Below are 16,856 nucleotides of genomic sequence, written 5' to 3' on the forward strand. Positions count from 1 at the left end.
AATACACTCTAATTCCAACTACGTTGTTGCAAATGGCAAGATTTCTTTTTCAGCACTGAGTAGTATTCCACTGTGTGTGTGTGTGTGTGTGTGTGTGTGTGTGTGTGTGTATACCCCATGTCTTCTTTATCCATTTATCAGATGATGGACATTTGGACTCTTTCCATAATTTGCTATTGTCAATAGTACATGTGCCCCTTCAAATCAGCATTTTTATATCCTTTGGATAAATACCAAATAGTGCAATTGCTGGGTTGTAGGGTAGTTCTATTTTTAATTTTTTTAAACCTGATCAATCTGCCCTTAGCCCACAGCTATTCCACCACACATCACACTGGTTCATAAAAGCTCACCTTCGTGTACTTTACTCACACATTTATTTTTGTTCAACACTATTAAGTGTCTGTGTGTCAGACAGCATTGCAATGTCAAGTACAAAGATCAATAAGGTATCATCTCTATCCCTATCTTCTAGGAGTTAATCATTATTTCTCATAAAGCATCCCAGAAAAGACCCAATATCAATAGAGATTAGTTAAAAAAAATAAGTGTTCACATCAAATATGTTTGGGCAGTGCTGAGTTAAATTGAGTTAAGCAGCTTTGTTTACTGGGGGACTTTTCAGAGCCTTTAATATACTAATCTGCATTGTGAAACCTCAACAGGGACATAAAACGTGCAGTGTTCTGAAAGTTATTTGTTCAGGAAACTCTTCATTTGTGGGGCATCTCCAGGAACTACAGACCCATGGCACACAATTTGAGAAATGCTGGTGTAGTAAAATCTGATCAGAGTGTTTACTCAACAAATAGATAGTACTTTTATAGATAAGCCATGAAATACAGAAGAAAGTGAAGACAGATTCTTCCTCTTGAAGAACTTTCAATCTAATAGGAAGCAGAGTCCTGAAACACACACAGGGAATATGCACAAACAAATGAAAATCCGTGTGACAGTGTGGAGACAGGCGTGCAGTTGGCAGAAAACCATGAAGGGAAATAGATAATCACGGAAGGTTTTATGGAAGAAGTAGGTTTTGGAGACAATTTCTCTCACAAACCAAGATTCCAAAATTTTTCTTATGAAAATAATGTTGTTTATTAAGGAAAAAATGTTTTTTCTATTTTTTTTTGTTTTACATTTATTTATTTTTGAGAGACAGAACACAAGTGTGGGAGGGGGAGAGAGAAAGGGAGACACAGAATCCGAAACAGGCTCCAGGCTCTGAGCTGTCAGCACAGAGCCCGACGCGGGGCTCGAACTCACGGACCGCGAGATCGTGACCTGAGCCGAAGTCGGACGCTTAACCTACTGAGCCACCCAGGCACCCTGGAAAATACATTTTAAATACAGAAAAGTAAAGAAACACTCCTGCCCTGCCCACATACATATGTACTTATATGTGTATGTGTATTTATATAATTTTTTTCTTTTAATCAGTAAGGATTTTCTTTTTTTAAGCACATTTATTTATTTTGAGAGAGAAGGAAAGAGAGAATGCAAGTGGGGAGGGGGCAGAGAGAGGAAGAGACAGAATCCCAAGCAGTCTCCATCCCATGCTGTCAGCACAGAGTGGGATGCCAGTCTTGAACTCCTAAACCAGGCAATCATGACCTGAGCTGAGGTCAAAAGTTGGTCACTTAACCAACTGACCCACCCAGGCGCCCCTCTTTTTTTAAATGGCAGACTCTCAGTATATCTTTGTTGAATGTACTAATTATAGAAAGTGCTTTCTAAGGAGTATAGGTTCTATTAACTGGAGAATCCTTTATTTTGCTGAGTCCTTGCAATGAGTTTCCCAGTTTAGGGACAGGAACAGAGGCAGCTAAATGGATCTGGCAAACAGAGGGCAGAAGAATTTGAACTTCCCAGGGCAATCTTCGACTGAGGGAACCAGGAGAAGGGATAGGCACTTCATGGAGAAAAGGAATGAGGGGACATCTGGGTGGCTCAGTCAGTCAAGCTGCCAACTCTTGATTTCAGCTCAGGTCATGATCTCATGATTCGTGCGATCGAGCCCCGCATCAGAGCCTGCTTGGGATCTTATCTCCCTCTCTCTCTGCCCCTCCCCAGCTTGTGCTTTTGTCCTCTCTCCCTATCTCAAAATAAATAAATAAACATTAAAAAAAAAATAAGAAAACAGAGGCGGGGAGAAGACCATTCTGGGTGGAGACTGACGTTGAGACAGGACTTTGGAGAACCTGAACATCTTCATTTTTTGGTTTTTTAATTTAAGTTGCTTGCCGTAGGATGGCAAGACAGACCGTCTCCGTCTTTTTTCAAAGTGCTTCGCAAAGGGTGCCTTACTTACTAAAACTTCTGTGTGGGTAGATTCTTTGGTGGGGGAACTCGCAGAAGGGCTGAGTCCCTCATCGATGGCCACGCAGGGGGTACAGGAGGACAGCAAGTGGGTACACAGGAGTGGGAGAGTGAAGCAACAGGCATATGAGTGAAAGAATGAGAGCGATCCCTCTCCTGAAAGACACTCCCCTCTGTCTGGTGAGCAGAACTCCCAGGGCTGTTTTAAAGCGCAGGTGGTTTGAACCCCTGGTGTAGAGTAAGTGGCTGCGGTGTGGATTGCCTACGGGCAAGCGCTTGTGCACGTCTCAGTTTTATTGCACATTTCCTGACGTGCCTTCCTGGAAGAAAACGTCTGTGACTTCTCACGCGCTGCCTCTCAAATGTCTAAAACTGCACGGCTCGCAAACTTTGAGTTTCGAGAACAGGTTCCTTTTAAACTTCGTATCTAACGATGAATCCTGTCCGCTTTATAGCTCTCCCGTCCCCTATTTCAGATCTGAATTTTGTTAGGCAGCCAATCCAGAGTGGCTTTCGGCTCTCACGGGGCTTTTAGGATTTCATTCTCTTTTGATACGTGCACCTGCAGTCTACATCAGGATGAAAAGGAAACAGCTCTGTTTCCATGCTTGATGTCTACGTTTATGGCGAACGAAAACCGTGAGCCTGACTGAATGACTTTCGTATTTAAAACTGACTCCACCCTCCCGTCTTCCATCTGCTTGTAGTAGCAGAGAGCACAGTACTAGTCGCAGGACTTTGTGGAATTCCCTTTGTAAAAAAACTTCAGTGAAGCTAAAAGCGGCTAAGGGGCACAGTAAAGTGGCCGGGACAGCAGAGTTACTGGTTGTTGACCTACTGGGGAGGCTTGCTACCTCTCCCTCTCCACTTCTTCTTCCCTCGCTGACTAAAGAGCATAATTACTCATATCCTTTATGAACATTTGAAATGTTGGTTCTTAAGGTTTCAAGAAGGAAATTGGATAAATTCGCTTTACGGCCACATTAAAATCCTGCACCCGTTCAGAGTGCGTTGATGTGACTCTGAACTTCCTCTTTGGGGGCGCCTGGGTGGCTCAGTCGGTTAAGCCGTCGACTTCAGCTCAGGTCATGGTCCCCACGGTTCCTGAGTCTGAGCCCTGCATCGGGCTCTGTGCTGATAGCTTAGAGGCTGGAATCAGCTTTGGATTCTGTGTCTCCCTCTCTTTCTGTCCCTCCCCCATTGGAGTGCTCTCAGTCTCTCTCTGTCTCTCTGTCTCTCTCTCAAAAATAAATACGCATTAAAAAAAATTAAACTCACTCTTTTATTCCTGTGAAGTTTTCCTTTTTACCATTTATTTAATTTTCTTATTACAAATATGATTCATGGTAACACAATAAACAACATAAAATATAGACAAGGCTTCTTGCCCTTTATATCTCATGACCTAATTGATCTTTTGATTGAAGGTGACGAGCAGTCTTCCAATGTATGCTAGTCTTTATTGTGCCTCAAACAATTGATCTACTCCAGTTGTTTTCAAATATTTTCTTGGAATGTGATCATGATTTTGAAAATAATATTTCAGGTACGGAACACATTTTCTCCCTCTCTTTCATGAAAGAAAACAAAAAGTTTCTCAAAAGAATACGTATTCTTCCCACATGTGCTAAACATTGAAGCCTCCCATTCTATTCTTTTACTTAAAAAAATTCATTCTACTTCCCTTCCCATCTTTTTAAGATTAGGTTTTTAATGTTCATTCCAGCATGGTTATACTGGATTATACTAGTTATAGTTAACATACAGTGTTATGTTAGTTTCAGGTGTCCAATATAGTGATTCAACAATTCTATACGTTACTCACTACTCATCATGATAAGTGTTCTCTTAATCCCCTTTATTTCCCACCATCCCTCCACCCACTTCCCCTTTGGTAACCATCAGTTTGTTCTCTGCAGTTAAGAGTTTGTTTCTTGGTTTCTCTCTCTTTTTCCTTTGCTTCTGTGTTTTGTTTCTTAAATTCCACATATGAGTGAAATCATATGGCATTTATCTTTCTGACTGGCTTATCTCGCTTAGCATTGTGCTCTCTAGGTCCATCCATGTTGTTGCAAATGGTAATATTTCATGCTTTTTTATGGCTGAATAATATTCCATTATGTATATATACCACATCTTCTTTATCCATTCATGTATCAATGGACACTTGGGCTGCTTCATAACTTGGCTATTGTAAATAATGCTGCTATAAAGAATGCATATATCCTTTTTCCTATTTGGGGGGGTAAATACCCAAATGTGAATACTGGATTGTGGGGTAGTTCTATTTTTAATCTTTTGAGGAACCTCCATACGGTTTTCCACAGTGGCTGCATCAGTTTGCCTTCCCACCAACAGTGCAAGAGGGTGCCTTTTTCTCCATATCCTAACACTTACGTTTTTATTTTAGCCATTCTGACAAGTGTGAGGTGATATCTCATTGTAGTCCTGATTTACATTTCCCTGATGATGAGTAATGATGACCATCTTTTCGTGTGTTTGTTTGCTATGTATATGTCTCTTTTGGAGAAGTATCTGCTCATGTCTTCTGCCTACTTTTTAATTCGATTATTTGGTTTTGGGGGTGTTGAGTTGTATCAGTTCCTTATATATTTTGGATACTAACCTTTTATCAGGTATGTCATTAGCAAATATCTTCTCCCATTCAGTAGGTTGCCTCTTAGTTTTGCTGATTGTTTCCTTCAGTGTGCAGAGGCTTTTTGTTTTGATGTAGTCCCAATACTTTACTTTCGCTTTTATTTCACTTGCCTCGGGAGACATTTCTAGAAAACTGTTGCTATAACCAATGCCAGAGATATTACTGCTTGTGCTCTCTTCTAGGATTTTTATGGTTTCAGGCGTCACATTTAGGTCTCTAATCCCTTCTGTGTTTATTTTCATGTATGGTTTAAGAAGGTGGTCCAGTTTCCTTCTTTTGCATGTAGGTGTCCAGTTTTCCCAGCACCATTTGTAGAAAAGATTCTTTTTCCCATTGCATATTCTTTCCTCCTTTGTCAAAAATAAATTGACCATTAATTGTGGGTTTATTTCTGAGTTTTCTATTCTGTTTCATTGATCCATGTGTCTATTTTTGTGCCAGTATTATACTGTTTTGATTACTACAGCTTAATAATATAACTTGAAGTCTGGAACTGTCACACTTCTAGTTTTGTTTTTCCTTTTCAAGATTGCTTTGGATACTTAGGGTCTTTTGTGGTTCTATACAAATTTTTTAAGATTGTTCCAGTTCTGTGAAAAATGTTGTTGGTATTTTGATAGGGATTGTATTAAATGTGTAGATTGCTGGGGCGCCTGGGTGGCGCAGTCGGTTAAGCGTCCGGGTTACAGTCACTTCAGCCAGGTCACGATCTCGCGGTCCGTGAGTTCGAGCCCCGCGTCGGGCTCTGGGCTGATGGCTCAGAGCCTGGAGCCTGTTTCCGATTCTGTGTCTCCCTCTCTCTCTGCCCCTCCCCCGTTCATGCTCTGTCTCTCTCTGTCCCAAAAATAAATAAACGTTGAAAAAAAAATTTTTTTTTTAAAAAAAATAAATGTGTAGATTGCTTTGGGTAGTATAGACATTTTAACAATATTTCTTCTTTCAATCCATGGAATTGGATTGTCTTTCCATTTCTTTGGGTCATCTTCCATTTCTTCATCAATGGTTTATAGTTTTCAGAGTACAGGTCTTTCACCTTTTGGTTAAGTTTATTCCTAGACATTTTATTCATTTTGGTACAGTTGTAAATGCGATTGTTTTCTTAATTTTACTTTCTGCTGCTTCATTATTTGTGTATAGAAATGCAACATAGTTCTGCATTTTGGTTTTGTATCCTGCAACTTTACTGAATTTGTTTTTCAGTTCTAATAGTTTTTTGGTGGACTCAACAGTTTTCTACATGTAGTATCATGTCATCTGCAAATAGTGAAAGTTTTCTTTCTTTCTTACCAATTCGGATGCCTTTTATTCCTTTTTGTTGTCTGATTGCTGTGGCTAGAATAACCAGTACTCTGTTTAATAACAGTGATGAGAGTGGACAATTCTTGTCTTGTTCCTCACCTTAGGGGAAAAGCTCTCAGTTTTTCCCCATTGAGTATGATGTTTGCTGTGGGATTTCATATAAGGCCTTTATTAAGATGAGGTATGTTCCCTCTAAACCTGCTTTGTTGAGGGTTTTTATCATAAATGGATGCTGTACTTTGTCAAATGCTTTTTCTGCGTGTACTGAAATGATCATATGGTTTTTATCCTTTCTCTTATTGATGTAATGTATCATGTTGATTGATTTGCAAATACTAAACCATCCTTGCATCCCAGGAATAAATCCCACTTGATCATGGTGAATTATTTTTTTAAAGTATTGTTGGATTTGGTTTGTTAGTATTTTGTTGAGGATTTTTGTATCTATGTTCATCAGAGATATTGGCCTGTAATTCTCTCTTGCTCTCTCTCTCTCTCTCTTTGTGGTGTTTTTCTCTAGTTTTGGTATCAAAGTAACGATGGCCTAAAAGAACAAATTTAGAAGTTTTCCTTCTATTTCTATTTTTTTCTGGAATAATTTAGGAAGAATAAGTATTGATTTTTCCTTAAATATTTGGTAGAATTCATCTGTGAAGGCATCTGGTCCTGGACATTTGTTTGTTGGGAGCTTTTTGATTATCGATTCAATTTCATTGCTGGCAATTTTTCTGTGCAAATTTTCTATTCTTCCTGCTTCAGTTTTGGTAGGTTTTATGCTTCTAGGAATTTATCCACTTCTTCTAGATTGTCCAGTTTGTTGGAATATAGCTTTTCATAACATTCTCTTATAATTGTTTCTATTTCTATGGTGTTGGTTATTATTTCTCCTCTTTCATTTGTAATTTTGTTTATTTGAGTCCTTTCTCTTTTTTTCCTGCTAAGTCTAGCTAGATGTTTATCAATTTTGGTGATCTTTTCAAAGAACCAACTCCTGGTTTCATTGATCTGTTCTATTATTTTTTCAGTTCCTATATCATTTATTTCAGGTCTAATCTTTATTATTTTCTTCCCTCTGTTGGGTCTGTGTTTTGTTTTTTCTTCCTTCCCTAGGTGTTTTAGGTGTAAGGTTAGGTTGCTTATTTGAGATTTTTCTTGCTTCTTGAGGTAGGCCTGTACCACTATCAGCTTTCCTCTCAGAACTGGTTTTGCTGCAGCCCAAAGATTTTGGATTATTGTGTTTTCATTTTCATTTGTTTCCATGTACTTTTCAATTTCTCCTTTGATTTCTTGGTTGACTCATCCATCATTTTGTAGCATGATATTTAACCTGCAAGTATTTGTTGTCTTTCCAGATTTTTTCTTGTAGCTGATTTCTAGTTTCATAGCATTGTGATTAGAAATGATTTGTGGCATGACTCCAATCTTTTTGAATTTGTTGAGATTTGTTGTCTAGGCTAAGATGTGATCTATTCTGGAGAATGTTCCATGTGCACTTGAAAAGAATGTGTATTCGGCTGCTTTAGGATGGAATGTTCTGAATATATCAGTTAAATCCATCTGGTCCAGTGTGTAATTCAAAGCCATTGCTTCCTTGTTGGCTTTCTATTTGGATGATCTGTCCATTGAAGTAAATGGGGGTGTTAATGTCCTCTACTATTATTGTGTTACTATTGATTAATCCCTTTGTTTGTTATCAACTGTATTATTATTAACTGATGTATCTGGGTTCCTCCATATTGGGTGCATAAATATTTACAATTTTTATATCCTCTTGTTGGATTGTTTCCTTTATTATTATACAGTGTCCTCCTTTGTCTCTTGTTACAGTCTTTATTTTAAAGTCTATTTTGCCCAATGTAAGTATTGCTACTCCCCTTTCTTTTGGCATCCTTTTGCATGAAAGATGTTTCTCCACCCTCTCACTTTCAATCTGCAGGTGACTTTAGGTCTAAAATGGGTTTCTTGTAGGCAGCATATAGATGGGTCTTGTTTTTGTATCCACTCTCTCACCCTACGTCTTTTGACTAGAGTGTTTAGTCGACTTATGTTGAAAGTAATTATTGATAGATATGTATTGATTGACATTTTGTTACTTGTTTTGTAATTTTTCTCTCATCCTTTTTTCTCTTGCTTTCTTTCATGGTTTTCTCGCTTTCTTTAGTGATATGCTTGTATTTCTTTCTCTTTATTAGTTGCATACGTATGACTGGCTTTTGATTTGTGATTATCATTAGATTTGCATATAATATATTGTGGGTATAGCAGTCTATATTAAGTTGATGGTTGCTTAAGTTTGAATCCATTATTTATTCCTTCCCCCCACACATGCACACATTTTAGGTATATGGTGTCATATTTTATGTCCTTTTATTTTGTGAATACCTTTACAAATATACTTATTTTTACTGCTTTTGTGATTTCTACATTTTATACTCATTTATGGTCTTTCCTTTCTACTCAAAGAGTTCCTTTAATATTTCTTGTAGGGCTGGTTTAGTGGTCATGAATTCCTTTAGTTTTTGTTAGAAACTCTTTATCTCTCGTTCTACTCTGAATGATAGCCTTGCTGTATAGAACATACTTAGCTGCAGATTATTTCCTTCAGCACTTTGAATATGTCATGCCACTCCCTTGTGGACTGCAAAGTTTCTGCTGAAAAATTCCCTGATGGCCTTATGGGATTTCACATGTATGTAACTGTCTTCTTTTCTCTTGCTGCTTTTAATTTTTTTTTCCTTATTGGGGTGCCTGGTGTCTCAGTCGGTTGAGCATCTGACTCTTGATTTTGGCTCAGGTCATGATCGCAAGGTTTGTGAGATCGAGCTGCATCGGGCTCTGTACTGATGGCGTGGAGCCTGCTTTGGATTCTCTCTCCCTCTCTCTCTGCCCCTCCCCCACTTGCATGTGCTCTCTCTCTCTCTCTCTCTCTCAAAAATAAACATAATTTTTTTTAAAAATATTTTTCCCCTCTGGTGAAGCATGTGGCCCTGTTGGCAGTTATGTTTCAATCATGAAGTGAGACAGACATAAGATGAAGCCTATATCTTGGAAGGCAGAGCAAGGAGATAGAAAGAAACTGAGTCTTTGGTGACATATTTGAGTGGTGAAAACAAATCCCAAAGCCTCCCTACCTCTGGACTTTCAGAATCACTTTACATTTCAAAATGAAATGGTGGATATGGCATTATTTGTAGCAGCAAAACGTTGTAAACAACCTAAACATTCATTCATTCACTCATTCACTCAGAAAATGATTAAATAAATTATGCATCAATATGTTAAAAAAATAAATTAATTAAAGAAATAAAAATATTTTTTCCTTTATCACTACTTTTTGCCAATTTAATTACTGTGTGTCTTGGTGTAAACCTCCTTCGGTTGATTTTGTTGTGGGATCTTTCTGTTTCCTGGATCTGGATATCTGTTTCTTTACCCAGATGAGGGAAGTTTTCAGCTATTATTTCTTCAAATCAATTTTCTTCCTTTTTTTCTCTCTCTTCGTCTTCTGGGATTCCTATAGCAAATGTTATTACACTTGATGTAGTCACTGAATTCCCTAAATCTATTCTCAATTTGAATAATTTGTTTTTCTCTCACTTGCTCTGCTTTATTGCTTTCCATTATTCTATTTTCCAGGTTGCTAATTCATTGCTCTGCTTCCTTTAGCCTGCTATTTGTTCCTTCAAGTGTGTGTTTTAATTTTATTTGTTGGGTTCTTCATCTCTGATTGGTTCTTTTTTATCTCATTGTTAAGGGTCCCATTGATGTCCTTCATTCTTCTCAAGTCCAGTGAGTATCTTTATGATCATTACTTTAAATTCTCTATCAGGCATATTATATCTGTTTTGCTTAGGTGTCTTGCTTTGGTTTTGCCCTGTTCTTTCATTTGGGACATATTTCCCTATCTCCTCATTTTGTCTGTGTCCATTTCTGTGTGTTTGGAAAGTCAGCTACATCTCTGCTCTTGAAGGTAATGGCCTTATGAAGGAGAGGTCCTGTAATGCCCTGCAGTGCAATGTCCCCTGTTCCCCAGGACCTGGTGCTTCGGTGAGTGTCTCCTAATTATGTTGCTACCCCTTACTGTTGGGTCCTGGCCACTTTTTCCTTTAGTCCAGTCAGCTTCAGAGGCTCTCTTTTCCTGCTATGAGCAATGTTTTGTGGGGTGGGGAGAATTTTACAAGATGCACACTGCTCTGCTTGTGAAATAAGTCCTGCTATCACAGCTGCCTCCAGAACCAAGGCCCCACAAAATCCATGTGGGTCAGAGATGTGATCTTGGCAGGGTTTGTGCCAGTCTTCTTGGGGAGGGGACCTGCAATACTGGGACTTAGGCAAGATTGACTGGAAAGGGCAGATCCACTGAAGTATAAGGGGGTGGGGCTTTGTGTAAGCAAGTTAGGTAGTGAGTGCCTGCACTGTGCTCATTCCCGAAGGTGGTCATGTGTTTATGCTGGGGTGGGGGAGGGAAATGGTGCCTGCCAGTTCCTTTGTTCCTGGAGAGATTTCTCTGCAATAACTGTTTCTCCAGGGCATGTTCTGAGATAATTTAATAACTCTCTCTCTTGGGTATGCCCCAGAGGTTTTTCAAACTGCAGCTTCTATGCTGTATCTCTGAGGGTTGTTTGTTGTGCTGTCTCTTGAAGGGCAGGGACTCAGCTTCCTAATGCTTTTTGGGCTCTCCCAAAACCAAGATCTCTGATTTTTAAAATTCCAGGCTTTAAGTCCCGCTGGTTGTAAGAACCCATGAAATTCAGCCCTTCTCGCTTTCAAAGCCAAATGTTATCGGGATTCATTTCACCTGTGTGGGCTTCCCAATGTGATAGTCTATTTCTCGTCCTTCTCCTCACCTCTGGCTGTCTCCTAACTGTGCGTGTCCATCGTCCATTTTGCTCGCAAACCACTTCACCCTTCCTATCTCTTCTGTGTGGCCTCTTCTCTACCTTTAGTTGTGGAATTTGTTCTGACAGTCTTGGGATTGTTTCCTGGATTATATTTATGCTGATGTCAGTGTTACCTAGTTGTATCTCTGGGACGATTTGAGCTTAGGCTCCTCTTAATCTGCCATCTTCCAGCCTCTAACAACATTCCCTTCCCATCTTAAGTATTTTGTTAAATACACATTTCCTTGACCAAAGAAATGGTACAGAAATGATGACCAACCCAGAGGAATATAATAAATGTTAATAAAAACTACTGATTAAAAAGAGATACAATCAACGATAATTCGTTGTAGGAAGTTATACAGGAAAAATGACCCTGTTCCTTTAAGAAATAAATCTTAAGGGTTAACAAAAGGAAGGAGAGAAGACCTACAGATTAAAAGAGACATCAGCCAAATGTATCGTAGGGACTTTTTGATCCTGATTTGAGCAAACCAACTGTTTAAAAAAATTATGATGAAAAGGAAAAACTATGGAAATAGTAAAAAGCATCCATAGTTGCTAAGGGTTATGACTAGGCAGAGCACAGGGGATTTTTAGGGCAGCAAAAATACTCAGTATGATACTATCATGGTAGATACATGTCATTGCACATTTGGCCAAACCTATAGAATATACACACCAAGAGTGAACTCTAATGTAAACTATGGATTTGAGGTGATTATTGTGAATCAATATAGATTCATTAGTTGTAACAAATATAGCACTCTGGTGGGGGATGTTGATAATGGGAGAGGCTGAGTGTGTGCAGGGGCAGGGGATATATAGGAAATCTCTATCTTTCTCTTAATTTTGATATGAATTTAAAACTTCTCTTACAGGGGCGCCTGGGTGGCTCAGTCGGTTAAGCGGCCGACTTCGGCTCAGGTCATGATCTCGTGGTCTGTGAGTTCGAGCCCCGCGTCGGGCTCTGTGCTGACAGCTCAGACCCTGGAGCCTGTTTCAGATTCTGTGTCTCTCTCTCTCTCTGACCCTCCCCCATTCATGCTCTGTCTCTCTCTGTCTCAAAAATAAATAAACGTTAAAAAAATGTAAAACAAAACAAAACAAAAAATGATGATAAAAGAAAATTGTCTATTTGATGATATTAAGGAATTATTAACTTGGCTGAGTGGTTGTATATGTTTTATCTTGTAAATAAGGTTCTTAAAATTTAGAGATACTGCTTACAAAAGAACTTCATGTAAAAATTATAATTGCTTTGAAATTTAGTCTTGTGTTCATGGAAAAGCAGAGAAGGGAATACATCTGTGTACAGATGAAATGAGATTGGCTCTGAATTAATCCTTGTTAAGCTGGGTGACTGGTTCATGGGTCTAGTATAGGCTTCTTAAACTAATCCCTCTACTTTTGTGAATTTTGAAATTTCTGTAACAGCAAGGTGAAAACTGCCAAAGCCAGTATGTTTTGGATCAAGTTATCAAACAGCATCAAGAGATCCTGGAACACACAGTGGACCAAGACTGGGGAAAATGACTGCTCAGGAAACGTTGACGGAGGCACAGCAGGCAGCAGGGATGAGGATTGCGCTCAGGCTAAGAGAGCAGAGATGGTGTATTACCCAGATTTGGGCCACCGGGGAGAGTCAGCAGACCTGTGGCCACCTTAGAATGGACATCTGCCAAAGGAAGGAAGGCACAACCAAAAGGAGGTGGGAGAGGTACCATCTGATGCAGAGCTGACAGGGCATCGGCAGCAGCCAGCTGAAGTTTCACTTGGAGGCCTCAGCAAGGGAAATCAGAGTCCCAGATGCATTTCAAAAACAAATAAGGAAGATTGGAACACCCATCAGACTCAAAGGAACTCAGCTGTATACTCTCCTATCCTTGTTTAGGTGCCGCTTCTGACTGGCATCTTCACTTTGTGTGTAACGCAAAGCAAGACGCCGTCTTGTTTCCTAGAGTCAAAACCTCCAATCACTTGTCAAATAGCTCATATGTTGAAATGATGTTGAATGCCCAGGGCAGTGCCTGCCCACAGCAGGTGCTCAGCTGAAATGCTGTAAAGCAGATGGCTGGAGCACTACAGCAATTCTTCTTCTTCTTTTTTTTTTTAACCACTGACCCCCCCCTCCCCACCCTGCACCCACTTTATATTTTGTTTCTTTATATGTTAATAGGCTATCATAGCCTTTTTAACATGTCTCTAGCACACGTTTCTTCAAGTATTCATGTTCAGTGTGGATGTATTACTCAAACTACAGGAAAACCTTGGTTCGTGAGCATAATTCGTTTTGGAAACACGCTTGTAATCCAAAGCATTCATATATCAAAGCGAATTTCAAGAACCATTGGCTCAGTTGTGATCATGTGACATTCGGCATCACGTACGACTCGTATTGCAAGACACTGCTTGTTTCTCAAGTTAAAATGTATTAGAAATGTTTGCTTGTCTTATGGAACACTCACAGAACAAGTTACTAACAATCGAAGGTTTTACTGTATATCCTTGAAGTGCTCATGATCTCATAAGAGAGGAAACTATCATCAAAACAAAAACCAAAACACACGAAAAAGAGACTCAGCTTTATACTTCTGCCAGGGCTGGAGGAAACCAACACCAGATTCATGGGTGCCAGGCAAACACAGCTCCCCTGTCTTTGACTTTCCCATCTCCTCTTCTTCAATCCTAGAAGACCCAGGCAATTTGCACGCGGGGTGCTGAGAACTGACAGGTGAACCTCATCAAGCAGGTGTGTGGGAGCTGGGGAGGTGGTAGGGGTTGGGGAGCCTTCACTTCAAAGGAAAGAGAGTTTCCACTATGACCTGTGACTAAACAGTTTAACCACAAAAGTGCTACCATTCTTACAATGAAAATAAACAGATACATCGTGAGATCTAAGAAAAACATAATTCCACAGAACAAGTTTGAATAGTGAGAAGGGATAATAATTGGATGGTATTCTCCTGAACTCACCAGTTCTGCTGCCACAACCAGCACCGTTCAGCGACGTGTTACATGCAGTGTATTCCAGCTTAGCAAAGATACACTGCTTTGCTTTGGTTACCGCCAACAAATTGAGATCGAGAAAATGTTCCTCCCAGATATTACTGTAGGAAGAGCTTTGCATTCATTTGGCAGGAATACTTGGATAACTCATGGGAGCATATTCAAACAGCAAGGGTGACTCTAAGCTCCTGGACAAGGAAAGGAGATGGGGACAAAGGAGACAAAAGGAAAGAGTGAGAGGTTGTATACTGTACAAAGTGACCTCCCACCCCAGCCCTTCAAATTCTTCATTGCCTAGAAGCTCAGTTAGGTCTGGCGTTCCTCCAAAGAAGCAATGAAGGTCAAAGGTCAGTGTAGGACCCTCCGCTAATCTACCTGGCTACTTTTGTACAAATTAGAAAAGGAGGCCCTTAGGGTAAAACAAATTCCAAAACGGTGTACCCTCGGGGTGGAGGAACTACCTCAGACCCTTCCCTCTGGTCTTTCTTCGGAAATCTGAACTGAAGCTAGCTTTAGTTGCCACCCTGCCCCTGGGCAGGGCACCCGTGTGCAGGGTCCAACCTGGTTCTGCATCCTGGTGAACAGCTGTCCTGGTTCTCAGCCCAGGTTGATAGAAGAAGAGATGGCACAAATGGACAAGGAGCCAAAAGTCAAAAAAGGCTGTCAAAGCATAAGCCCTCAAAGCTTTGCAAGAAAAATGAAGAAGGGCTGTGGAGTTAGGATTTCAGGCAACCTCACACAATCTTACAAGTCAATCTGGCTATATACATGTCAGGTTCTGTGTGCTCTCTCCTTGGTTTATCTCATCTTGCCAAACTGTATACAATTCAGGGGATAAAAATCTCAGGACTGCCTCATCTATCACTGTTCACCTTCCTAACAACTGGATAAAAGAAACTAATCAAAATGAACTAATGAGGTGTGTGGCCTGCCTTGGACTTTTTCTGGAATCCCCCTCTCCCTGCCACAGCTGGATCTCAGCCCCTCTCTGCCAGGCAGCAGCCTGAGCTCCAAGGGGCCCATGTGTAGACGATCATGTCCAGGGACCCCACCAGCTGCATCTGCACACTCCACACTTTGTTCAAAGCAGAACCATATGGCAGGTCTAGGTAAGGGTCCCCTGAAAGAAAAACAAAATGTGTAGGCAAAGAAAATAAATATAGAGGAGAAAGAGACAAAAGCAGCAAGTAAGAAGAGGAATGGGGATTTGCAGCTGCTGGTGGGAAAACGTGGGCATCTGGCTGAAGAGATGCTTCAAATGCAGATGGAGAAGACCCCCCGCTAACCAGATCTGCTTCTGCATCTGAGGTCGAATCAAGGGTGTTTCCTTGGGCTGTGAATTTGTGCCACGTCTTGTGGTCAGACTTAGACAACAACAACTCTCTGCCTTTACTGGTAAGCACCCGGGTGCATGGGGAGAAGGAAAGGGGAGTGGCCTTGAGTGGAAGGATGTGGTGGAGGGTGGCTGGAACCCTGGGAAGGTAAGTTTCACTCAAAAGGTGGATGAATCATGGCTGTGAGGCTGGAAGAGGAGAGGGAAAGATGATTCAAGCCACAGATCACAAGAGGGAATACTCTGTGCTGTACTTTGGTGAGTGAGCTGAGCCCTTTTCTGACGTCCCTTCAGATGCACATTGGGAGCAATCTCAGGGACTATTTCAACGATAGCAGGAACATAAATGTTGCAGCAGCTGGACAATGAGAAGAACATTTAGGAGTTGGGGCTTAAGCGTGTTAGAAGAGCAATCAATCAAGTGTGGATTGAGGGTGTAGGCAAGCAAGGTAAGAGGAAATATAAAATGAGATTCTCGACTGTTCACTGGGTATTCTGCTTTCCCACTCACTCCAGTCATGAGGAGCTATGGGAGCTCCCAATCATGGTGGCCTGTGGTGTTCAAAGTGTTCTCAGATGAGGCTGCTTTCAGCTGCAGCTTAGGAGGAAATTCTACCTTCCACTGTGGAAACAATAGAAATATTTATAAACTCTCAGAATAATAAGACTGTTGGTAGGGCCATTCCAGGGTGATTAATTCAATGGCTAAAAGACTTCATCAAGGACCCAGGCTCTTTCCATCCTTCAGCTTGGCCAGCATCAGCATGAAGGCTTTGACCTCAGCCTGGCTCCCCACCTGGTGACAAGATGGCCTCCAGATTTCCAGCAGCCATATCCATGCAAGACATGATCCGGAAACAAAAAGATCATGTCTTCCATGCTTCTTTTTAAGTGTAGGGAAATCTCTCCCAGAAGATTCCCAGCAGATTTCATCTCGCATCCTGTTGTCCAAGTTGTATCACATGTTCTGGTCTAAAACAGCCATATCATGGTAATGATTAGCTTAGACCAGGGGTCAGAATGTTTTTTACCTAGTTAAAAAAAAAAAATCAGTTCGCTTTGGCAGCATATATACTAAAATTGGAACAATCCAGAGGATACTGGCATGGCCCCTGAGCAAGGATGACACACAAATCTGTGAAGTATTCCACATTTAAAAAAAAAAAAATCAAAAGAAGAATAATATTTCATGACATGTAAAAAGAATATGAAATTCAAATTTCCATGTCCATAAATAAAGTTTTATTGGAACACAGCCACACTGCCATTCATTTACATGTTGTCTATGGCTGTCTGAGCCGAGTCAGAGGTGAAAATGCACAAAGCAGATTGAGAGTCGGCCAGTCTGACCAATTCT

General features: G+C 40.4%; 1 non-coding gene across 1 annotated transcript; it reads left to right on the top strand.

Annotated features, from left to right (window-relative positions):
* Positions 1–16,553: 16,553 nt before the first annotated feature.
* Positions 16,554–16,656, top strand: LOC115513156. Its single transcript, XR_003968579.1, has one exon. It is a non-coding gene; the product is annotated as a U6 spliceosomal RNA (small nuclear RNA).
* The last annotated feature ends 200 nt before the right edge of the window (positions 16,657–16,856 follow it).

This window comes from Lynx canadensis, chromosome B1 (assembly GCF_007474595.2).
Source record: "Lynx canadensis isolate LIC74 chromosome B1, mLynCan4.pri.v2, whole genome shotgun sequence".
NCBI lineage: Eukaryota > Metazoa > Chordata > Mammalia > Carnivora > Felidae > Lynx > Lynx canadensis.